We start from the raw sequence: 23,193 nt of genomic DNA, 5'->3' as shown, positions 1-23,193 counted from the left end.
AGTAAATTTAAGTGACATCGCATGGGTAATCGTCATGGGTGCCGTTTACAGCTTTGCTTTCCAACCACATTCACGGGGTGGATTGGCGCGATTTTTTTCTTTCTTTCTTTCTTTCTCACGTATTAATAAAAAAAAAGTAACGTCACTAAGGGTAAAAAATAATCTAACCATTCCCCTATGCCTTCTTTGGCATTGTAGACTGCCGGTATTTCTTTCTGTATTTCCTAACGAGCCCCTCATTTCCAAACCTTATTATCGTGCAAAAGCTTAGCGAGGGCCTCGGTTCTGGCAGCCTTGATGCCAAGGTAGCATAAGAGGGTTCCCCGCCAGTTGACCCGCTCATGACAGGCTGTAGACGTTTGAGTCACGCCCCGTGGGTTGAAAAGAAGGTCCCCTTCTACCCGTGTAGTTTGAGTGGCGCTGGCTACCGCCCTCGAGCGTCAGATACAGTTGTGGTAAATATAAATACCCCAGAAAGCGAAGGAGAACACAGTCGCCCAGATAGCCGAATTGGTAAGGCATTCGAGATCTAATCGAAAGGCGTGGGTTCGGTCCCCACTCTGGGCGCGTGTTTTTCTTTCTTTCTTTGTTTCTCACGTATTAATAAAAAAAAGTAACGTCACTAAGGGTAAAAAATTGTCTAACCATTCCCCTATGCCTTCTTTGGCATTGTAGACTGCCAGCATTTCTTTCTGTATTTCCTAACGAGCCCCTCATTTCCAAACCTTATTATCGTGCAAAAGCTTAGCGAGGGCCTCGGTTCTGGCAGCCTTGATGCCAAGGTAGCATAAGAGGGTTCCCCGCCAGTTGACCCGCTCATGACAGGCTGTAGACGTTTGAGTCACGCCCCGGGGGTTGAAAAGAAGGTCCCCTTCTCCCCGTGTAGTCTGAGTGGCGCTGGCTACCGCCCTCGAGCGTCAGATACAGTTGTGGTAAATATAAATACCCCAGAAAGCGAAGAACACAGTCGCCCAGATAGCCGAATTGGTAAGGCATTCGAGATCTAATCGAAAGGCGTGGGTTCGGTCCCCACTCTGGGCGCGTGTTTTTCTTTCTTTCTTTCTTTCTTTCTCACGTATTATAAAAAAAAAGTAACGTCACTAAGGGTAAAAAATTGTCTAACCATTCCCCTATGCCTTCTTTGGCATTGTATACTGCCGGCATTTCTTTCTGTATTTCCTAACGAGCCCCTCATTTCCAAACCTTATTATCGTGCAAAAGCTTAGCGAGGGCCTCGGTTCTGGCAGCCTTGATGCCAAGGTAGCATAAGAGGGTTCCCCGCCAGTTGACCCGCTCATGACAGGCTGTAGACGTTTGAGTCACGCCCCGGGGGTTGAAAAGAAGGTCCCCTTCTCCCCGTGTTGTCTGAGTGGCGCTGGCTACCGCCCTCGAGCGTCAGATACAGTTGTGGTAAATATAAATACCCGAGAAAGCAAAGGAGAACACAGTCGCCCAGATAGCCGAATTGGTAAGGCATTCGAGATCTAATCGAAAGGCGTGGGTTCGGTCCCCACTCTGGGCGCGTGTTTTAAAGCAAAGCTTTTTACCTCTACCCCCCAAGGGTTCTTTCGCGACCGTTGGTGTCACCAGAAAACTCCAGCGAACAATAAAAGAATTTACTGGCACCCCCGGGAATCGAACCTGGAACTAACAGACTAACAAAGCGAGAGCCCTTCGTCTTACCGATTTAGCTACGAGCCCACACGAAGAGAGGGAAGACAGGTGGTGTACTCACTAAGTACATCTACGGGTTTACCCCCCTTCGTTCTCGCTGAATGCCACGTGAAAGCGTCACGCGACCACTCATGCCCGTCTAGCGGCCCTGTGCGCACCTTGCTCATGTGCTAAGAGTTACAAAAATTAAAGGAAGCTCACACCAATGCATGGCATCTCATTTCTAGTACGCCAATGTGCTAAAGCCTGTGGCCTCCAGTGTTTACGTAAAAAATCACAGCTCCTTGTCGTCCGCCCTCACGCCAAATCAAGGAATACATTAAAATACTCCTTGATGGCCAGACCATCACTCCAAGCCCCAGCATCAAGATCCTCGGACTACATCTCGAGGCTAACACCAAGAGGGACGTCTCCTTGCATCGCCTCAAAAACGGCATTAATCAAATCATACACATGATCAGGCGACTTGCCACCAAGAAGAGAGGCCTAAAGGAATCCGGTACCTTTCGTTTAATTGAAAATTTTGTCCTCTCGAGAGTCACTTACGTCAACCCCATGTCTTCTTCTCGACAAGGAAGACATAGAGATGCCTTATATAATGATTAGAAAGGCGGTCGAGCAGGCCATTGGTCTTCTCATGAGTGCGTCCACACAGAGGCTGCTTAGCACGGGACTCCACAACACTGTGGAAGAGCTGATAGAAGGCCATCTTTCAAACCAGAAGGTCCGACTCAGCCGCATGCTTCACCAGATTGGCTGGGCAGCCCAGAATGTCACTCCGCTTGACGTACTCCCAGACTCTTGGCGACTAAAATAAAGATGCTCCCTTTGCTTAGAAATATGAACCCCTCACATGACGAGGGTCACCGAAAAGCACGGGCTCAAGCGCTAAACACCGCCCTCGGTGGGGATCACGCAGTTATTTACACAGACGCCTGCAAATATCTAGGGTAGCAATACGCCATCATCGTGGCTACCTCCAGAACCAACCTCCTTGCGTGTACCTCGCTTAGGACCCAAGAAATGACGGCAGCAGAAGAGGCAGCCATCACCTTGGCTCTCACTCAACCAGGGGTTCGGAGGGTAGTCACCGATTTCCAGCAAGCCTACTGGAATTACCAGTAGGGTTGGGTGTCCTGACCTGCACTGCGCGTGCTAAAAAAACCCTCCCCAAACGGTTACATTCAGCTCATCTCGACACCCCCTCACGCTTCAATGGAGGGCAACAAATACGCCCAACCAACAAGCCTGCGCTTTTACCTCCCGTGCTATGGAGCTGCGCGAGGACAGTCACCCGCTTGTCACGTTCAGGGAGATAACCCAGCATTATCGCCTTCTGAGACAGACCGTACCTTCGCCTTACCGTGACCTTTCCAAAGAACAACAAACTACTCAACGACTCATACAATCGGGGCTCCTTCCCACATCCTACGCGTCTTCACTTAATGCATCCGAATCGCTACGACGCTGAATGTAAATTTTGCTCAGAAGTAGGAACACTCCGCCCCGTAATCGGGGTGTGCGACTTTAGCCCTGAGTACTCTCCTCTCTTTCCGTCAACTACCAAACAAGAGCAATGGGAGATGCTGCTGTCCAGGCCCTCTCTACCTACCCAGCTTCAGCGGGTGGACAGAACACAGGCCGCGCGGACTGCATATGGGCCCCACAGAAGAAGGAATCACTCCCCAGGGCTGCACTCTGGGCCGTTCAGAAATCTGAACAGAAGTATTTCTACCTCCTCCTCCTTCTCTGCCGCAAATCTCGTCGCCTCCGTCCGCGGCGCAGGGACGGAGAAGACAGATCGTCTAACACCGGGTTGGAGCTTACTTTAATTTTATAAAAAAAGTTTCCACTCTTGTGCAATACAACTCAACCAAACGCCGTTCATGCTTCATGCATTGATTTAACCTTAACAAAAATATCTCTTTGAAGTAAAAAATGGTGTGGTCAAGGGCATTTCACTTCTCTCTGGTTTTGCTATTTGTAGAGCGATGTGAGTAAATTTAAGTGACATCGCATGGGTAATCGTCATGGGTGCCGTTTACAGCTTTGCTTTCCAACCACATTCACGGGGTGGATTGGCGCGATTTTTTTCTTTCTTTCTTTCTTTCTCACGTATTAATAAAAAAAAAGTAACGTCACTAAGGGTAAAAAATAATCTAACCATTCCCCTATGCCTTCTTTGGCATTGTAGACTGCCGGTATTTCTTTCTGTATTTCCTAACGAGCCCCTCATTTCCAAACCTTATTATCGTGCAAAAGCTTAGCGAGGGCCTCGGTTCTGGCAGCCTTGATGCCAAGGTAGCATAAGAGGGTTCCCCGCCAGTTGACCCGCTCATGACAGGCTGTAGACGTTTGAGTCACGCCCCGTGGGTTGAAAAGAAGGTCCCCTTCTACCCGTGTAGTTTGAGTGGCGCTGGCTACCGCCCTCGAGCGTCAGATACAGTTGTGGTAAATATAAATACCCCAGAAAGCGAAGGAGAACACAGTCGCCCAGATAGCCGAATTGGTAAGGCATTCGAGATCTAATCGAAAGGCGTGGGTTCGGTCCCCACTCTGGGCGCGTGTTTTTCTTTCTTTCTTTGTTTCTCACGTATTAATAAAAAAAAGTAACGTCACTAAGGGTAAAAAATTGTCTAACCATTCCCCTATGCCTTCTTTGGCATTGTAGACTGCCAGCATTTCTTTCTGTATTTCCTAACGAGCCCCTCATTTCCAAACCTTATTATCGTGCAAAAGCTTAGCGAGGGCCTCGGTTCTGGCAGCCTTGATGCCAAGGTAGCATAAGAGGGTTCCCCGCCAGTTGACCCGCTCATGACAGGCTGTAGACGTTTGAGTCACGCCCCGGGGGTTGAAAAGAAGGTCCCCTTCTCCCCGTGTAGTCTGAGTGGCGCTGGCTACCGCCCTCGAGCGTCAGATACAGTTGTGGTAAATATAAATACCCCAGAAAGCGAAGGAGAACACAGTCGCCCAGATAGCCGAATTGGTAAGGCATTCGAGATCTAATCGAAAGGCGTGGGTTCGGTCCCCACTCTGGGCGCGTGTTTTTCTTTCTTTCTTTCTTTCTCACGTATTAATAAAAAAAAAAGTAACGTCACTAAGGGTAAAAAATTGTCTAACCATTCCCCTATGCCTTCTTTGGCATTGTAGACTGCCGGCATTTCTTTCTGTATTTCCTAACGAGCCCCTCATTTCCAAACCTTATTATCGTGCAAAAGCTTAGCGAGGGCCTCGGTTCTGGCAGCCTTGATGCCAAGGTAGCATAAGAGGGTTCCCCGCCAGTTGACCCGCTCATGACAGGCTGTAGACGTTTGAGTCACGCCCCGGGGGTTGAAAAGAAGGTCCCCTTCTCCCCGTGTAGTCTGAGTGGCGCTGGCTACCGCCCTCGAGCGTCAGATACAGTTGTGGTAAATATAAATACCCCAGAAAGCGAAGAACACAGTCGCCCAGATAGCCGAATTGGTAAGGCATTCGAGATCTAATCGAAAGGCGTGGGTTCGGTCCCCACTCTGGCCGCGTGTTTTTCTTTCTTTCTTTCTTTCTCACGTATAAATAAAAAAAAAAGTAACGTCACTAAGGGTAACAAATTGTCTAACCATTCCCCTATGTCTTCTTTGGCATTGTATACTGCCGGCATTTCTTTCTGTATTTCCTAACGAGCCCCTCATTTCCAAACCTTATTATCGTGCAAAAGCTTAGCGAGGGCCTCGGTTCTGGCAGCCTTGATGCCAAGGTAGCATAAGAGGGTTCCCCGCCAGTTGACCCGCTCATGACAGGCTGTAGACGTTTGAGTCACGCCCCGGGGGATGAAAAGAAGGTCCCCTTCTCCCCGTGTAGTCTGAGTGGCGCTGGCTACCGCCCTCGAGCGTCAGATACAGTTGTGGTAAATATAAATACCCCAGAAAGCGAAGAACACAGTCGCCCAGATAGCCGAATTGGTAAGGCATTCGAGATCTAATCGAAAGGCGTGGGTTCGGTCCCCACTCTGGGCGCGTGTTTTTCTTTCTTTCTTTCTTTCTTTCTCACATATTATAAAAAAAAAGTAACGTCACTAAGGGTAAAAAATTGTCTAACCATTCCCCTATGCCTTCTTTGGCATTGTATACTGCCGGCATTTCTTTCTGTATTTCCTAACGAGCCCCTCATTTCCAAACCTTATTATGGTGCAAAAGCTTAGCGAGGGCCTCGGTTCTGGCAGCCTTGATGCCAAGGTAGCATAAGAGGGTTCCCCGCCAGTTGACCCGCTCATGACAGGCTGTAGACGTTTGAGTCACGCCCCGGGGGTTGAAAAGAAGGTCCCCTTCTCCCCGTGTAGTCTGAGTGGCGCTGGCTACCGCCCTCGAGCGTCAGATACAGTTGTGGTAAATATAAATACCCCAGAAAGCAAAGGAGAACACAGTCGCCCAGATAGCCGAATTGGTAAGGCATTCGAGATCTAATCGAAAGGCGTGGGTTCGGTCCCCACTCTGGGCGCGTGTTTTTCTTTCTTTCTTTCTTTCTCACGTATTAATAAAAAAAAGTAACGTCACTAAGGGTAAAAAATAATCTAACCATTCCCCTATGCCTTCTTTGGCATTGTAGACTGCCGGTATTTCTTTCTGTATTTCCTAACGAGCCCCTCATTTCCAAACCTTATTATCGTGCAAAAGCTTAGCGAGGGCCTCGGTTCTGGCAGCCTTGATGCCAAGGTAGCATAAGAGGGTTCCCCGCCAGTTGACCCGCTCATGAAAGGCTGTAGACGTTTGAGTCACGCCCCGGGGGATGAAAAGAAGGTCCCCTTCTCCCCGTGTAGTCTGAGTGGCGCTGGCTACCGCCCTCGAGCGTCAGATACAGTTGTGGTAAATATAAATACCCCAGAAAGCAAAGGAGAACACAGTCGCCCAGATAGCCGAATTGGTAAGGCATTCGAGATCTAATCGAAAGGCGTGGGTTCGGTCCCCACTCTGGGCGCGTGTTTTTCTTTCTTTCTTTCTTTCTTTCTTTCTTTCTTTCTTTCTTTCTTTCTTTCTTTCTTTCTTTCTCACGTATTAATAAAAAAAAAGTAACATCACTAAGGGTAAAAAATTGTCTAACCATTCCCCTATGCCTTCTTTGGCATTGTAGACTGCCGGCATTTCTTTCTGTATTTCCTAACGAGCCCCTTATTTCCAAACCTTATTATCGTGCAAAAGCTTAGCGAGGGCCTCGGTTCTGGCAGCCTTGAAGCCAAGGTAGCATAAGAGGGTTCCCCGCCAGTTGACCCGCTCATGACAGGCTGTAGACGTTTGAGTCACGCCCCGGGGGTTGAAAAGAAGGTCCCCTTCTCCCCGTGTAGTCTGAGTGGCGCTGGCTACCGCCCTCGAGCGTCAGATACAGTTATGGTAAATATAAATACCCCAGAAAGCGAAGGAGAACACAGTCGCCCAGATAGCCGAATTGGTAAGGCATTCGAGATCTAATCGAAAGGCGTGGGTTCGGTCCCCACTCTGGGCGCGTGTTTCTATTTCATCCTTTTTCTTTCTCACGAATTAATAAAAAAAAGTAACGTCACTAAGGGTAAAAAATTGTCTAACCATTCCCCTATGCCTTCTTTGGCATTGTAGACTGCCGGCATTTCTTTCTGTATTTCCTAACGAGCCCCTCATTTCCAAACCTTATTATCGTGCAAAAGCTTAGCGAGGGCCTGGGTTCTGGCAGCCTTGATGCCAAGGTAGCATAAGAGGGTTCCCCGCCAGTTGACCCGCTCATGACAGGGTGTAGACGTTTGAGTCACGCCCCGGGGGTTGAAAAGAAGGTCCCCTTCTCCCCGTGTAGTCTGAGTGGCGCTGGCTACCGCCCTCGAGCGTCAGATACAGTTGTGGTAAATATAAATACCCCAGAAAGCGAAGGAGAACACAGTCGCCCAGATAGCCGAATTGGTAAGGCATTCGAGATCCAATCGAAAGGCGTGGGTTCGGTCCCCACTCTGGGCGCGTGTTTTTCTTTCTTTCTTTCTTTCTCACGTATTAATAAAAAAAGTAACGTCACTAAGGGTAAAAAATTGTCTAACCATTCCCCTATGCCTTCTTTGGCATTGTAGACTGCCGGCATTTCTTTCTGTATTTCCTAACGAGCCCCTCATTTCCAAACCTTATTATCGTGCAAAAGCTTAGCGAGGGCCTGGGTTCTGGCAGCCTTGATGCCAAGGTAGCATAAGAGGGTTCCCCGCCAGTTGACCCGCTCATGACAGGCTGTAGACGTTTGAGTCACGCCCCGGGGGTTGAAAAGAAGGTCCCCTTCTCCCCGTGTAGTCTGAGTGGCGCTGGCTACCGCCCTCGAGCGTCAGATACAGTTGTGGTAAATATAAATACCCCAGAAAGCGAAGGAGAACACAGTCGCCCAGATAGCCGAATTGGTAAGGCATTCGAGATCTAATCGAAAGGCGTGGGTTCGGTCCCCACTCTGGGCGCGTGTTTTTCTTTCTTTCTTTCTTTCTCACGTATTAATAAAAAAAAAGTAACGTCACTAAGGGTAAAAAATTGTCTAACCATTCCCCTATGCCTTCTTTGGCATTGTAGACTGCCGGCATTTCTTTCTGTATTTCCTAACGAGCCCCTCATTTCCAAACCTTATTATCGTGCAAAAGCTTAGCGAGGGCCTCGGTTCTGGCAGCCTTGATGCCAAGGTAGCATAAGAGGGTTCCCCGCCAGTTGACCCGCTCATGACAGGCTGTAGACGTTTGAGTCACGCCCCGGGGGTTGAAAAGAAGGTCCCCTTCTCCCCGTGTAGTCTGAGTGGCGCTGGCTACCACCCTCGAGCGTCAGATACAGTTGTGGTAAATATAAATACCCCAGAAAGTGAAGAACACAGTCGCCCAGATAGCCGAATTGGTAAGGCATTCGAGATCTAATCGAAAGGCGTGGGTTCGGTCCCCACTCTGGGCGCGTGTTTTTCTTTCTCACGTATTAATAAAAAAAAGTAACGTCACTAAGGGTAACAAATTGTTCAACCATTCCCCTATGTCTTCTTTGGCATTGTATACTGCCGGCATTTCTTTCTGTATTTCCTAACGAGCCCCTCATTTCCAAACCTTATTATCGTGCAAAAGCTTAGCGAGGGCCTCGGTTCTGGCAGCCTTGATGCCAAGGTAGCATAAGAGGGTTCCCCGCCAGTTGACCCGCTCATGACAGGCTGTAGACGTTTGAGTCACGCCCCGGGGGATGAAAAGAAGGTCCCCTTCTCCCCGTGTAGTCTGAGTGGCGCTGGCTACCGCCCTCGAGCGTCAGATACAGTTGTGGTAAATATAAATACCCCAGAAAGCGAAGAACACAGTCGCCCAGATAGCCGAATTGGTAAGGCATTCGAGATCTAATCGAAAGGCGTGGGTTCGGTCCCCACTCTGGGCGCGTGTTTTTCTTTCTTTCTTTCTTTCTCACGTATTATAAAAAAAAAGTAACGTCACTAAGGGTAAAAAATTGTCTAACCATTCCCCTATGCCTTCTTTGGCATTGTATACTGCCGGCATTTCTTTCTGTATTTCCTAACGAGCCCCTCATTTCCAAACCTTATTATCGTGCAAAAGCTTAGCGAGGGCCTCGGTTCTGGCAGCCTTGATGCCAAGGTAGCATAAGAGGGTTCCCCGCCAGTTGACCCGCTCATGACAGGCTGTAGACGTTTGAGTCACGCCCCGGGGGTTGAAAAGAAGGTCCCCTTCTCCCCGTGTAGTCTGAGTGGCGCTGGCTACCGCCCTCGAGCGTCAGATACAGTTGTGGTAAATATAAGTACCCCAGAAAGCAAAGGAGAACACAGTCGCCCAGATAGCCGAATTGGTAAGGCATTCGAGATCTAATCGAAAGGCGTGGGTTCGGTCCCCACTCTGGGCGCGTGTTTTTCTTTCTTTCTTTCTTTCTCACGTATAATTAAAAAAAAAGTAACGTCACTAAGGGTAAAAAATAATCTAACCATTCCCCTATGCCTTCTTTGGCATTGTAGACTGCCGGTATTTCTTTCTGTATTTCCTAACGAGCCCCTCATTTCCAAACCTTATTATCGTGCAAAAGCTTAGCGAGGGCCTCGGTTCTGGCAGCCTTGATGCCAAGGTAGCATAAGAGGGTTCCTCGCCAGTTGACCCGCTCATGACAGGCTGTAGACGTTTGAGTCACGCCCCGGGGGATGAAAAGAAGGTCCCCTTCTCCCCGTGTAGTCTGAGTGGCGCTGGCTACCGCCCTCGAGCGTCAGATACAGTTGTGGTAAATATAAATACCCCAGAAAGCGAATGAGAACACAGTCGCCCAGATAGCCGAATTGGTAAGGCATTCGAGATCTAATCGAAAGGCGTGGGTTCGGTCCCCACTCTGGGCGCGTGTTTTTCTTTCTTTCTTTCTCACGTATTAATAAAAAAAAAGTAACGTCACTAAGGGTAAAAAATTGTCTAACCATTCCCCTATGCCTTCTTTGGCATTGTAGACTGGCGGCATTTCTTTCTGTATTTCCTAACGAGCCCCTCATTTCCAAACCTTATTATCGTGCAAAAGCTTAGCGAGGGCCTCGGTTCTGGCAGCCTTGATGCCAAGGTAGCATAAGAGAGTTCCCCGCCAGTTGACCCGCTCATGACAGGCTGTAGACGTTTGAGTCACGCCCCGGGGGTTGAAAAGAAGGTCCCCTTCTCCCCGTGTAGTCTGAGTGGCGCTGGCTACCGCCCTCGAGCGTGAGATACAGTTGTGGTAAATATAAATACCCCAGAAAGCAAAGGAGAACACAGTCGCCCAGATAGCCGAATTGGTAAGGCGTTCGAGATCTAATCGAAAGGCGTGGGTTCGGTCCCCACTCTGGGCGCGTGTTTTTCTTTCTTTCTTTCTTTCTCACGTATTAATAAAAAAAAAGTAACGTCACTAAGGGTAAAAAATTGTCTAACCATTCCCCTATGCCTTCTTTGGCATTGTAGACTGCCGGCATTTCTTTCTGTATTTCCTAACGAGCCCTTCATTTCCAAACCTTATTATCGTGCAAAAGCTTAGCGAGGGCCTCGGTTCTGGCAGCCTTGATGCCAAGGTAGCATAAGAGGGTTCCCCGCCAGTTGACCCACTCATGACAGGCTGTAGACGTTTGAGTCACGCCCCGGGGGTTGAAAAGAAGGTTCCCTTCTCCCCGTGTAGTCTGAGTGGCGCTGGCTACCGCCCTCGAGCGTCAGATACAGTTGTGGTAAATATAAATACCCCAGAAAGCGAAGAACACAGTCGCCCAGATAGCCGAATTGGTAAGGCATTCGAAATCTAATCGAAAGGCGTGGGTTCGGTCCCCACTCTGGGCGCGTGTTTTTCTTTCTTTCTTTCTTTCTCACGTATTAATAAAAAAAAGTAACGTCACTAAGGGTAAAAAATTGTCTAACCATTCCCCTATGCCTTCTTTGGCATTGTATACTGCCGGCATTTCTTTCTGTATTTCCTAACGAGCGCCTCATTTCCAAACCTTATTATCGTGCAAAAGCTTAGCGAGGGCCTCGGTTCTGGCAGCCTTGATGCCAAGGTAGCATAAGAGGGTTCCCCGCCAGTTGACCCGCTCATGACAGGCTGTAGACGTTTGAGTCACGCCCCGGGGGTTGAAAAGAAGGTCCCCTTCTCCCCGTGTAGTCTGAGTGGCGCTGGCTACCGCCCTCGAGCGTCAGATACAGTTGTGTTAAATATAAATACCCCAGAAAGCAAAGGAGAACACAGTCGCCCAGATAGCCGAATTGGTAAGGCATTCGAGATCTAATCGAAAGGCGTGGGTTCGGTCCCCACTCTGGGCGCGTGTTTTTCTTTCTTTCTTTCTCACGTATTAATAAAAAAAAGTAACGTCACTAAGGGTAAAAAATTGTCTAACCATTCCCCTATGCCTTCTTTGGCATTGTAGACTGCCGGCATTTCTTTCTGCATTTCCTAACGAGCCCCTCATTTCCAAACCTTATTATCGTGCAAAAGCTAAGCGAGGGCCTGGGTTCTGGCAGCCTTGATGCCAAGGTAGCATAAGAGGGTTCCCCGCCAGTTGACCCGCTCATGACAGGCTGTAGACGTTTGAGTCACGCCCCGGGGGTTGAAAAGAAGGTCCCCTTCTCCCCGTGTAGTCTGAGTGGCGCTGGCTACCGCCCTTGAGCGTCAGATACAGTTGTGGTAAATATAAATACCCCAGAAAGCGAAGGAGAACACAGTCGCTCAGATAGCCGAATTGGTAAGGCATTCGAGATCTAATCGAAAGGCGTGGGTTCGGTCCCCACTCTGGGCGCGTGTTTTTCTTTCTTTCTCACGTATTAATAATAAAAAAGTAACGTCACTAAGGGTAAAAAATTGTCTAACCATTCCCCTATGCCTTCTTTGGCATTGTAGACTGCCGGCATTTCTTTCTGTATTTCCTAACGAGCCCCTCATTTCCAAACCTTATTATCGTGCAAAAGCTTAGCGAGGGCCTCGGTTCTGGCAGCCTTGATGCCAAGGTAGCATAAGAGGGTTCCCCGCCAGTTGACCCGCTCATGACAGGCTGTAGACGTTTGAGTCACGCCCCGGGGGTTGAAAAGAAGGTCCCCTTCTCCCCGTGTAGTCTGAGTGGCGCTGGCTACCGCCCTCGAGCGTCAGATACAGTTGTGGTAAATATAAATACCCCAGAAAGCAAAGGAGAACACAGTCGCCCAGATAGCCGAATTGGTAAGGCGTTCGAGATCTAATCGAAAGGCGTGGGTTCGGTCCCCACTCTGGGCGCGTGTTTCTCTTTCTTTCTTTCTTTCTCACGTATTAATAAAAAAAAGTAACGTCACTAAGGGTAAAAAATTGTCTAACCATTCCCCTATGCCTTCTTTGGCATTGTAGACTGCCGGCATTTCTTTCTGTATTTCCTGACGAGCCCTTCATTTCCAAACCTTATTATCGTGCAAAAGCTTAGCGAGGGCCTCGGTTCTGGCAGCCTTGATGCCAAGGTAGCATAAGAGGGTTCCCCGCCAGTTGACCCGCTCATGACAGGCTGTAGACGTTTGAGTCACGCCCCGGGGGTTGAAAAGAAGGTCCCCTTCTACCCGTGAAGTTTGAGTGGCGCTGGCTACCGCCCTCGAGCGTCAGATACAGTTGTGGTAAATATAAATACCCCAGAAAGCGAAGGAGTACACAGTCGCCCAGATAGCCGAATTGGTAAGGCATTCGAGATCTAATCGAAAGGCGTGGGTTCGGTCCCCACTCTGGGCGCGTGTTTTTATTTCATCCTTTTTCTTTCTCACGAATTAATAAAAAAAAGTAACGTCACTAAGGGTAAAAAATTGGCTAACCATTCCCCTATGCCTTCTTTGGCATTGTAGACTGCCGGCATTTCTTTCTGTATTTCCTAACGAGCCCCTCATTTCCAAACCTTATTATCGTGCAAAAGCTTAGCGAGAGCCTCGGTTCTGGCAGCCTTGATGCCAAGGTAGCATAAGAGGGTTCCCCGCCAGTTGACCCGCTCATGACAGGCTGTAGACGTTTGAGTCACGCCCCGGGGGTTGAAAAGAAGGTCCCCTTCTCCCCGTGTAGTCTGAGTGGCGCTGGCTACCGCCCTCGAGCGTCAGATACAGTTGTGGTAAATATAAATACCCCAGAAAGCGAAGGAGAACACAGTCGCCCAGATAGCCGAATTGGTAAGGCATTCGAGATCTAATCGAAAGGCGTGGGTTCGGTCCCCACTCTGGGCGCGTGTTTTTCTTTCTTTCTTTCTTTCTCACGTATTAATAAAAAAAAAAGTAACGTCACTAAGGGTAAAAAATTGTCTAACCATTCCCCTATGCCTTCTTTGGCATTGTAGACTGCCGGCATTTCTTTCTGTATTTACTAACGAGCCCCTCATTTCCAAACCGTATTATCGTGCAAAAGCTTAGCGAGGGCCTCGGTTCTGGCAGCCTTGATGCCAAGGTAGTATAAGAGGGTTCCCCGCCAGTTGACCCGCTCATGACAGGCTGTAGACGTTTGAGTCACGCCCCGGGGGTTGAAAAGAAGGTCCCCTTCTCCCCGTGTAGTCTGAGTGGCGCTGGCTACCGCCCTCGAGCGTCAGATACAGTTGTGGTAAATATAAATACCCCAGAAAGCGAAGGAGAACACAGTCGCCCAGATAGCCGAATTGGTAAGGCATTCGAGATCCAATCGAAAGGCGTGGGTTCGGTCCCCACTCTGGGCGCGTGTTTTTCTTTCTTTCTTTCTTTCTCACGTATTAATAAAAAAAAAGTAACGTCACTAAGGGTAAAAAATTGTCTAACCATTCCCCTATGCCTTCTTTGGCATTGTAGATTGCCGGCATTTCTTTCTGTATATCCTAACGAGCCCCTCATTTCCAAAACTTATTATCGTGCAAAAGCTTAGCGAGGGCCTCGGTTCTGGCACCTTGATGCCAAGGTAGCATAAGAGGGTTACCCGCCAGTTGACCCGCTCATGACAGGCTGTAGACGTTTGAGTCACGCCCCGGGGGATGAAAAGAAGGTCCCCTTCTCCCCGTGTAGTCTGAGTGGCGCTGGCTACCGCCCTCGAGCGTCAGATACAGTTGTGGTAAATATAAATACCCCAGAAAGCAAAGGAGAACACAGTCGCCCAGATAGCCGAATTGGTAAGGCATTCGAGATCTAATCGAAAGGCGTGGGTTCGGTCCCCACTCTGGGCGCGTGTTTTTCTTTCTTTCTTTCTTTCTTTCTTTCTTTCTTTCTTTCTTTCTCACGTATTAATAAAAAAAAAGTAACATCACTAAGGGTAAAAAATTGTCTAACCATTCCCCTATGCCTTCTTTGGCATTGTAGACTGCCGGCATTTCTTTCTGTATTTCCTAACGAGCCCCTTATTTCCAAACCTTATTATCGTGCAAAAGCTTAGCGAGGGCCTCGGTTCTGGCAGCCTTGAAGCCAAGGTAGCATAAGAGGGTTCCCCGCCAGTTGACCCGCTCATGACAGGCTGTAGACGTTTGAGTCACGCCCCGGGGGTTGAAAAGAAGGTCCCCTTCTCCCCGTGTAGTCTGAGTGGCGCTGGCTACCGCCCTCGAGCGTCAGATACAGTTATGGTAAATATAAATACCCCAGAAAGCGAAGGAGAACACAGTCGCCCAGATAGCCGAATTGGTAAGGCATTCGAGATCTAATCGAAAGGCGTGGGTTCGGTCCCCACTCTGGGCGCGTGTTTTTCTTTCTTTCTTTCTTTCTTTCTTTCTTTCTTTCTCATGTATTATAAAAAAAAAGTAACGTCACTAAGGGTAAAAAATTGTCTAACCATTTCCCTATGCCTTCTTTGGCATTGTAGACTGCCGGCATTTCTTTCTGTATTTCCTAACGAGCCCCTCATTTCCAAACCTTATTATCGTGCAAAAGCTTAGCGAGGGCCTGGGTTCTGGCAGCCTTGATGCCAAGGTAGCATAAGAAGGTTCCCCGCCAGTTGACCCGCTCATGACAGGGTGTAGACGTTTGAGTCACGCCCCGGGGGTTGAAAAGAAGGTCCCCTTCTCCCCGTGTAGTCTGAGTGGCGCTGGCTACCGCCCTCGAGCGTCAGATACAGTTGTGGTAAATATAAATACCCCAGAAAGCGAAGGAGAACACAGTCGCCCAGATAGCCGAATTGGTAAGGCATTCGAGATCCAATCGAAAGGCGTGGGTTCGGTCCCCACTCTGGGCGCGTGTTTTTCTTTCTTTCTTTCTTTCTCACGTATTAATAAAAAAAAGTAACGTCACTAAGGGTAAAAAATTGTCTAACCATTCCCCTATGCCTTCTTTGGCATTGTAGACTGCCGGCATTTCTTTCTGTATTTCCTAACGAGCCCCTCATTTCCAAACCTTATTATCGTGCAAAAGCTTAGCGAGGGCCTGGGTTCTGGCAGCCTTGATGCCAAGGTAGCATAAGAGGGTTCCCCGCCAGTTGACCCGCTCATGACAGGCTGTAGACGTTTGAGTCACGCCCCGGGGGTTGAAAAGAAGGTCCCCTTCTCCCCGTGTAGTCTGAGTGGCGCTGGCTACCGCCCTCGAGCGTCAGATACAGTTGTGGTAAATATAAATACCCCAGAAAGCGAAGGAGAACACAGTCGCCCAGATAGCCGAATTGGTAAGGCATTCGAGATCTAATCGAAAGGCGTGGGTTCGGTCCCCACTCTGGGCACGTGTTTTTCTTTCTTTCTTTCTTTCTCACGTATTAATAAAAAAAAAGTAACGTCACTAAGGGTAAAAAATTGTCTAACCATTCCCCTATGCCTTCTTTGGCATTGTAGACTGCCGGCATTTCTTTCTGTATTTCCTAACGAGCCCCTCATTTCCAAACCTTATTATCGTGCAAAAGCTTAGCGAGGGCCTCGGTTCTGGCAGCCTTGATGCCAAGGTAGCATAAGAGGGTTCCCCGCCAGTTGACCCGCTCATGACAGGCTGTAGACGTTTGAGTCACGCCCCGGGGGTTGAAAAGAAGGTCCCCTTCTCCCCGTGTAGTCTGAGTGGCGCTGGCTACCACCCTCGAGCGTCAGATACAGTTGTGGTAAATATAAATACCCCAGAAAGTGAAGAACACAGTCGCCCAGATAGCCGAATTGGTAAGGCATTCGAGATCTAATCGAAAGGCGTGGGTTCGGTCCCCACTCTGGGCGCGTGTTTTTCTTTCTTTCTTTCTTTCTCACGTATTAATAAAAAAAAGTAACGTCACTAAGGGTAACAAATTGTTCAACCATTCCCCTATGTCTTCTTTGGCATTGTATACTGCCGGCATTTCTTTCTGTATTTCCTAACGAGCCCCTCATTTCCAAACCTTATTATCGTGCAAAAGCTTAGCGAGGGCCTCGGTTCTGGCAGCCTTGATGCCAAGGTAGCATAAGAGGGTTCCCCGCCAGTTGACCCGCTCATGACAGGCTGTAGACGTTTGAGTCACGCCCCGGGGGATGAAAAGAAGGTCCCCTTCTCCCCGTGTAGTCTGAGTGGCGCTGGCTACCGCCCTCGAGCGTCAGATACAGTTGTGGTAAATATAAATACCCCAGAAAGCGAAGAACACAGTCGCCCAGATAGCCGAATTGGTAAGGCATTCGAGATCTAATCGAAAGGCGTGGGTTCGGTCCCCACTCTGGGCGCGTGTTTTTCTTTCTTTCTTTCTTTCTCACGTATTATAAAAAAAAAGTAACGTCACTAAGGGTAAAAAATTGTCTAACCATTCCCCTATGCCTTCTTTGGCATTGTATACTGCCGGCATTTCTTTCTGTATTTCCTAACGAGCCCCTCATTTCCAAACCTTATTATCGTGCAAAAGCTTAGCGAGGGCCTCGGTTCTGGCAGCCTTGATGCCAAGGTAGCATAAGAGGGTTCCCCGCCAGTTGACCCGCTCATGACAGGCTGTAGACGTTTGAGTCACGCCCCGGGGGTTGAAAAGAAGGTCCCCTTCTCCCCGTGTAGTCTGAGTGGCGCTGGCTACCGCCCTCGAGCGTCAGATACAGTTGTGGTAAATATAAGTACCCCAGAAAGCAAAGGAGAACACAGTCGCCCAGATAGCCGAATTGGTAAGGCATTCGAGATCTAATCGAAAGGCGTGGGTTCGGTCCCCACTCTGGGCGCGTGTTTTTCTTTCTTTCTTTCTTTCTCACGTATAATTAAAAAAAAAGTAACGTCACTAAGGGTAAAAAATAATCTAACCATTCCCCTATGCCTTCTTTGGCATTGTAGACTGCCGGTATTTCTTTCTGTATTTCCTAACGAGCCCCTCATTTCCAAACCTTATTATCGTGCAAAAGCTTAGCGAGGGCCTCGGTTCTGGCAGCCTTGATGCCAAGGTAGCATAAGAGGGTTCCTCGCCAGTTGACCCGCTCATGACAGGCTGTAGACGTTTGAGTCACGCCCCGGGGGATGAAAAGAAGGTCCCCTTCTCCCCGTGTAGTCTGAGTGGCGCTGGCTACCGCCCTCGAGCGTCAGATACAGTTGTGGTAAATATAAATACCCCAGAAAGCGAATGAGAACACAGTCGCCCAGATAGCCGAATTGGTAAGGCATTCGAGATCTAATCGAAAGGCGTGGGTTCGGTCCCCACTCTGGGCGCGTGTTTTTCTTTCTTTCTTTCTCACGTATTAATAAAAAAAAAGTAACGTCACTAAGGGTAAAAAATTGTCTAACCATTCCCCTATGCCTTCTTTGGCATTGTAGACTGGCGGCATTTCTTTCTGTATTTCCTAACGAGCCCCTCATTTCCAAACCTTATTATCGTGCAAAAGCTTAGCGAGGGCCTCGGTTCTGGCAGCCTTGATGCCAAGGTAGCATAAGAGAGTTCCCCGCCAGTTGACCCGCTCATGACAGGCTGTAGACGTTTGAGTCACGCCCCGGGGGTTGAAAAGAAGGTCCCCTTCTCCCCGTGTAGTCTGAGTGGCGCTGGCTACCGCCCTCGAGCGTGAGATACAGTTGTGGTAAATATAAATACCCCAGAAAGCAAAGGAGAACACAGTCGCCCAGATAGCCGAATTGGTAAGGCGTTCGAGATCTAATCGAAAGGCGTGGGTTCGGTCCCCACTCTGGGCTCGTGTTTTTCTTTCTTTCTTTCTTTCTCACGTATTAATAAAAAAAAGTAACGTCACTAAGGGTAAAAAATTGTCTAACCATTCCCCTATGCCTACTTTGGCATTGTAGACTGCCGGCATTTCTTTCTGTATTTCCTAACGAGCCCTTCATTTCCAAACCTTATTATCGTGCAAAAGCTTAGCGAGGGCCTCGGTTCTGGCAGCCTTGATGCCAAGGTAGCATAAGAGGGTTCCCCGCCAGTTGACCCACTCATGACAGGCTGTAGACGTTTGAGTCACGCCCCGGGGGTTGAAAAGAAGGTTCCCTTCTCCCCGTGTAGTCTGAGTGGCGCTGGCTACCGCCCTCGAGCGTCAGATACAGTTGTGGTAAATATAAATACCCCAGAAAGCGAAGAACACAGTCGCCCAGATAGCCGAATTGGTAAGGCATTCGAAATCTAATCGAAAGGCGTGGGTTCGGTCCCCACTCTGGGCGCGTGTTTTTCTTTCTTTCTTTCTTTCTCACGTATTAATAAAAAAAAGTAACGTCACTAAGGGTAAAAAATTGTCTAACCATTCCCCTATGCCTTCTTTGGCATTGTATACTGCCGGCATTTCTTTCTGTATTTCCTAACGAGCGCCTCATTTCCAAACCTTATTATCGTGCAAAAGCTTAGCGAGGGCCTCGGTTCTGGTAGCCTTGATGCCAAGGTAGCATAAGAGGGTTCCCCGCCAGTTGACCCGCTCATGACAGGCTGTAGACGTTTGAGTCACGCCCCGGGGGTTGAAAAGAAGGTCCCCTTCTCCCCGTGTAGTCTGAGTGGCGCTGGCTACCGCCCTCGAGCGTCAGATACAGTTGTGTTAAATATAAATACCCCAGAAAGCAAAGGAGAACACAGTCGCCCAGATAGCCGAATTGGTAAGGCATTCGAGATCTAATCGAAAGGCGTGGGTTCGGTCCCCACTCTGGGCGCGTGTTTTTCTTTCTTTCTTTCTCACGTATTAATAAAAAAAAGTAACGTCACTAAGGGTAAAAAATTGTCTAACCATTCCCCTATGCCTTCTTTGGCATTGTAGACTGCCGGCATTTCTTTCTGCATTTCCTAACGAGCCCCTCATTTCCAAACCTTATTATCGTGCAAAAGCTAAGCGAGGGCCTGGGTTCTGGCAGCCTTGATGCCAAGGTAGCATAAGAGGGTTCCCCGCCAGTTGACCCGCTCATGACAGGCTGTAGACGTTTGAGTCACGCCCCGGGGGTTGAAAAGAAGGTCCCCTTCTCCCCGTGTAGTCTGAGTGGCGCTGGCTACCGCCCTTGAGCGTCAGATACAGTTGTGGTAAATATAAATACCCCAGAAAGCGAAGGAGAACACAGTCGCTCAGATAGCCGAATTGGTAAGGCATTCGAGATCTAATCGAAAGGCGTGGGTTCGGTCCCCACTCTGGGCGCGTGTTTTTCTTTCTTTCTCACGTATTAATAATAAAAAAGTAACGTCACTAAGGGTAAAAAATTGTCTAACCATTCCCCTATGCCTTCTTTGGCATTGTAGACTGCCGGCATTTCTTTCTGTATTTCCTAACGAGCCCCTCATTTCCAAACCTTATTATCGTGCAAAAGCTTAGCGAGGGCCTCGGTTCTGGCAGCCTTGATGCCAAGGTAGCATAAGAGGGTTCCCCGCCAGTTGACCCGCTCATGACAGGCTGTAGACGTTTGAGTCACGCCCCGGGGGTTGAAAAGAAGGTCCCCTTCTCCCCGTGTAGTCTGAGTGGCGCTGGCTACCGCCCTCGAGCGTCAGATACAGTTGTGGTAAATATAAATACCCCAGAAAGCAAAGGAGAACACAGTCGCCCAGATAGCCGAATTGGTAAGGCGTTCGAGATCTAATCGAAAGGCGTGGGTTCGGTCCCCACTCTGGGCGCGTGTTTCTCTTTCTTTCTTTCTTTCTCACGTATTAATAAAAAAAAGTAACGTCACTAAGGGTAAAAAATTGTCTAACCATTCCCCTATGCCTTCTTTGGCATTGTAGACTGCCGGCATTTCTTTCTGTATTTCCTGACGAGCCCTTCATTTCCAAACCTTATTATCGTGCAAAAGCTTAGCGAGGGCCTCGGTTCTGGCAGCCTTGATGCCAAGGTAGCATAAGAGGGTTCCCCGCCAGTTGACCCGCTCATGACAGGCTGTAGACGTTTGAGTCACGCCCCGGGGGTTGAAAAGAAGGTCCCCTTCTACCCGTGAAGTTTGAGTGGCGCTGGCTACCGCCCTCGAGCGTCAGATACAGTTGTGGTAAATATAAATACCCCAGAAAGCGAAGGAGTACACAGTCGCCCAGATAGCCGAATTGGTAAGGCATTCGAGATCTAATCGAAAGGCGTGGGTTCGGTCCCCACTCTGGGCGCGTGTTTTTATTTCATCCTTTTTCTTTCTCACGAATTAATAAAAAAAAGTAACGTCACTAAGGGTAAAAAATTGGCTAACCATTCCCCTATGCCTTCTTTGGCATTGTAGACTGCCGGCATTTCTTTCTGTATTTCCTAACGAGCCCCTCATTTCCAAACCTTATTATCGTGCAAAAGCTTAGCGAGAGCCTCGGTTCTGGCAGCCTTGATGCCAAGGTAGCATAAGAGGGTTCCCCGCCAGTTGACCCGCTCATGACAGGCTGTAGACGTTTGAGTCACGCCCCGGGGGTTGAAAAGAAGGTCCCCTTCTCCCCGTGTAGTCTGAGTGGCGCTGGCTACCGCCCTCGAGCGTCAGATACAGTTGTGGTAAATATAAATACCCCAGAAAGCGAAGGAGAACACAGTCGCCCAGATAGCCGAATTGGTAAGGCATTCGAGATCTAATCGAAAGGCGTGGGTTCGGTCCCCACTCTGGGCGCGTGTTTTTCTTTCTTTCTTTCTTTCTCACGTATTAATAAAAAAAAAAGTAACGTCACTAAGGGTAAAAAATTGTCTAACCATTCCCCTATGCCTTCTTTGGCATTGTAGACTGCCGGCATTTCTTTCTGTATTTACTAACGAGCCCCTCATTTCCAAACCGTATTATCGTGCAAAAGCTTAGCGAGGGCCTCGGTTCTGGCAGCCTTGATGCCAAGGTAGTATAAGAGGGTTCCCCGCCAGTTGACCCGCTCATGACAGGCTGTAGACGTTTGAGTCACGCCCCGGGGGTTGAAAAGAAGGTCCCCTTCTCCCCGTGTAGTCTGAGTGGCGCTGGCTACCACCCTCGAGCGTCAGATACAGTTGTGGTAAATATAAATACCCCAGAAAGCGAAGGAGAACACAGTCGCCCAGATAGCCGAATTGGTAAGGCATTCGAGATCCAATCGAAAGGCGTGGGTTCGGTCCCCACTCTGGGCGCGTGTTTTTCTTTCTTTCTTTCTTTCTCACGTATTAATAAAAAAAAAGTAACGTCACTAAGGGTAAAAAATTGTCTAACCATTCCCCTATGCCTTCTTTGGCATTGTAGATTGCCGGCATTTCTTTCTGTATATCCTAACGAGCCCCTCATTTCCAAAACTTATTATCGTGCAAAAGCTTAGCGAGGGCCTCGGTTCTGGCACCTTGATGCCAAGGTAGCATAAGAGGGTTACCCGCCAGTTGACCCGCTCATGACAGGCTGTAGACGTTTGAGTCACGCCCCGGGGGATGAAAAGAAGGTCCCCTTCTCCCCGTGTAGTCTGAGTGGCGCTGGCTACCGCCCTCGAGCGTCAGATACAGTTGTGGTAAATATAAATTCCCCAGAAAGCGAAGGAGAACACAGTCGCCCAGATAGCCGAATTGGTAAGGCATTCGAGATCTAATCGAAAGGCGTGGGTTCGGTCCCCACTCTGGGCGCGTGTTTTTCTTTCTTTCTTTCTTTCTCACGTATTAATAAAAAAAGTAACGTCACTAAGGGTAAAAAATTGTCTAACCATTCCCCTATGCCTTCTTTGGCATTGTAGACTGCCGGCATTTCTTTCTGTATTTCCTAACGAGCCCTTCATTTCCAAACCTTATTATCGTGCAAAAGCTTAGCGAGGGCCTCGGTTCTGGCAGCTTTGATGCCAAGGTAGCATAAGAGGGTTCCCCGCCAGTTGACCCGCCCATGACAGGCTGTAGACGTTTGAGTCTCGCCCCGGGGGTTGAAAAGAAGGTCCCCTTCTCCCCGTGTAGTCTGAGTGGCGCTGGCTACCACCCTCGAGCGTCAGATACAGTTGTGGTAAATATAAATACCCCAGAAAGCAAAGGAGAACACAGTCGCCCAGATAGCCGAATTGGTAAGGCGTTCGAGATCTAATCGAAAGACGTGGGTTCGGTCCCCACTCTGGGCGCGTGTTTTTCTTTCTTTCTTTATTTCTCACGTATTAATAAAAAAAAGTAACGTCACTAAGGGTAAAAAATTGTCTAACCATTCCCCTATGCCTTCTTTGGCATTGTAGACTGCCGGCATTTCTTTCTGTATTTCCTAACGAGCCCTTCATTTCCAAACCTTATTATCGTGCAAAAGCTTAGCGAGGGCCTCGGTTCTGGCAGCCTTGATGCCAAGGTAGCATAAGAGGGTTCCCCGCCAGTTGACCCGCTCATGACAGGCTGTAGACGTTTGAGTCACGCCCCGGGGGTTGAAAAGAAGGTCCCCTTCTCCCCGTGTAGTCTGAGTGGCGCTGGCTACCGCCCTCGAGCGTCAGATACAGTTGTGGTAAATATAAATACCCCAGAAAGCAAAGGAGAACACAGTCGCCCAGATAGCCGAATTGGTAAGGCGTTCGAGATCTAATCGAAAGGCGTGGGTTCGGTCCCCACTCTGGGCGCGTGTTTCTCTTTCTTTCTTTCTTTCTCACGTATTAATAAAAAAAAGTAACGTCACTAAGGGTAAAAAATTGTCTAACCATTCCCCTATGCCTTCTTTGGCATTGTAGACTGCCGGCATTTCTTTCTGTATTTCCTGACGAGCCCTTCATTTCCAAACCTTATTATCGTGCAAAAGCTTAGCGAGGGCCTCGGTTCTGGCAGCCTTGATGCCAAGGTAGCATAAGAGGGTTCCCCGCCAGTTGACCCGCTCATGACAGGCTGTAGACGTTTGAGTCACGCCCCGGGGGTTGAAAAGAAGGTCCCCTTCTA

The 23,193-nt window shown here is 48.8% G+C and overlaps 1 protein-coding gene and 9 non-coding genes across 11 annotated transcripts in view; all 10 read left to right on the top strand.

Moving 5' to 3' along the window:
• LOC144143603 (argininosuccinate synthase-like) overlaps window positions 1-23,193 on the top strand; it is a 200,824-nt gene that overhangs the window by 35,386 nt on the left and 142,245 nt on the right. The gene's annotated exons all lie outside the window — the stretch shown is intronic.
• Trnag-ucc (transfer RNA glycine (anticodon UCC)) lies at window positions 7,554-7,625 on the top strand. Its single transcript has one exon. It is a non-coding gene; the product is annotated as a tRNA-Gly (tRNA).
• On the top strand, window positions 10,396-10,467 carry Trnar-ucu (transfer RNA arginine (anticodon UCU)). Its single transcript has one exon. It is a non-coding gene; the product is annotated as a tRNA-Arg (tRNA).
• Trnar-ucu (transfer RNA arginine (anticodon UCU)) lies at window positions 12,291-12,362 on the top strand. Its single transcript has one exon. It is a non-coding gene; the product is annotated as a tRNA-Arg (tRNA).
• On the top strand, window positions 13,726-13,797 carry Trnag-ucc (transfer RNA glycine (anticodon UCC)). Its single transcript has one exon. It is a non-coding gene; the product is annotated as a tRNA-Gly (tRNA).
• On the top strand, window positions 15,198-15,269 carry Trnag-ucc (transfer RNA glycine (anticodon UCC)). Its single transcript has one exon. It is a non-coding gene; the product is annotated as a tRNA-Gly (tRNA).
• On the top strand, window positions 15,675-15,746 carry Trnar-ucu (transfer RNA arginine (anticodon UCU)). The gene has a single exon. It is a non-coding gene; the product is annotated as a tRNA-Arg (tRNA).
• Window positions 19,947-20,018, top strand: Trnar-ucu (transfer RNA arginine (anticodon UCU)). The gene has a single exon. It is a non-coding gene; the product is annotated as a tRNA-Arg (tRNA).
• Window positions 21,382-21,453, top strand: Trnag-ucc (transfer RNA glycine (anticodon UCC)). Its single transcript has one exon. It is a non-coding gene; the product is annotated as a tRNA-Gly (tRNA).
• On the top strand, window positions 22,812-22,883 carry Trnar-ucu (transfer RNA arginine (anticodon UCU)). Its single transcript has one exon. It is a non-coding gene; the product is annotated as a tRNA-Arg (tRNA).

The sequence above is a fragment of the Haemaphysalis longicornis genome, unplaced genomic scaffold, assembly GCF_048455015.1.
Source record: "Haemaphysalis longicornis isolate Haplotype H1 unplaced genomic scaffold, Haemaphysalis longicornis Haplotype H1 scaffold_1, whole genome shotgun sequence".
NCBI lineage: Eukaryota > Metazoa > Arthropoda > Arachnida > Ixodida > Ixodidae > Haemaphysalis > Haemaphysalis longicornis.
Note: the sequence above shows the minus strand (reverse complement) of the source record. Positions and strands in the feature narration are given on the sequence as shown.